Genomic DNA, 724 nt, shown 5'->3' with positions numbered 1-724 from the left:
ATAACGCTCCAGCACTGATATAACCTCCAGAGACATTACATCGTATGTGACTGATATCAGCCGCTCCTCTTATAACGCTCCAGCACTGATATAACCTCCAGAGACATTACATCATATGTGACTGATATCAGCCGCTCCTCTTATAACGCTCCAGTACTGATATAACCTCCAGAGACATTACATCGTATGTGACTGATATCAGCCGCTCCTCTTATAACGCTCCAGCGCTGATATAACCTCCAGACATTACATCACATGTGACTGATATCAGCCGCTCCTCTTATAACGCTCCAGTGCTGATATAACCTCCAGAGACATTACATCCTAGGTGACTGTTATCAGCCGCTCCTCTTATAACGCTCCAGCACTGATATAACCTCCAGAGATATTACATCCCATGTGACTGATATCATGGAGTTCTGTCAGCCCTATTTAGATGAATGGAGCTGATCTCCCGCGCACTGTGACTGCGGCCTTATATAGAGGAGCTGCTGCCCGCGGCCCCTCCCCCCCTGTAGTGACGGCTCCTGTAATGGCCGCCCCGCCCCTTTCTCGCTCTATGAGGCGCTGTCCTTCCTGTGTCTTCTGCTCTGGGCTCTGCCGCCACCCAGCGGTTCTCTGTGTAATAGCAGCAGTCGGGTGTTGTTTACATGGTGACGCCGCGCGAGACTGCAGCTCCCGTCCACTGCTGAGTGACGTCAGAGCCTGGACATGGCCGAGGCCG

At 51.8% G+C, this 724-nt stretch overlaps 1 protein-coding gene across 1 annotated transcript in view; it reads left to right on the top strand.

Moving 5' to 3' along the window:
* The first annotated feature begins 638 nt into the window (after positions 1–638).
* Positions 639–724, top strand: part of LOC121000929 — a 23,757-nt gene continuing 23,671 nt past the window's right edge. The window contains exon 1 of the mRNA XM_040431735.1: positions 639–724. The gene's annotated coding sequence lies outside the window, so the exon portion shown is untranslated.

Source organism: Bufo bufo, chromosome 5 (assembly GCF_905171765.1).
Source record: "Bufo bufo chromosome 5, aBufBuf1.1, whole genome shotgun sequence".
Lineage (NCBI taxonomy): Eukaryota > Metazoa > Chordata > Amphibia > Anura > Bufonidae > Bufo > Bufo bufo.
Note: the sequence above shows the minus strand (reverse complement) of the source record. Positions and strands in the feature narration are given on the sequence as shown.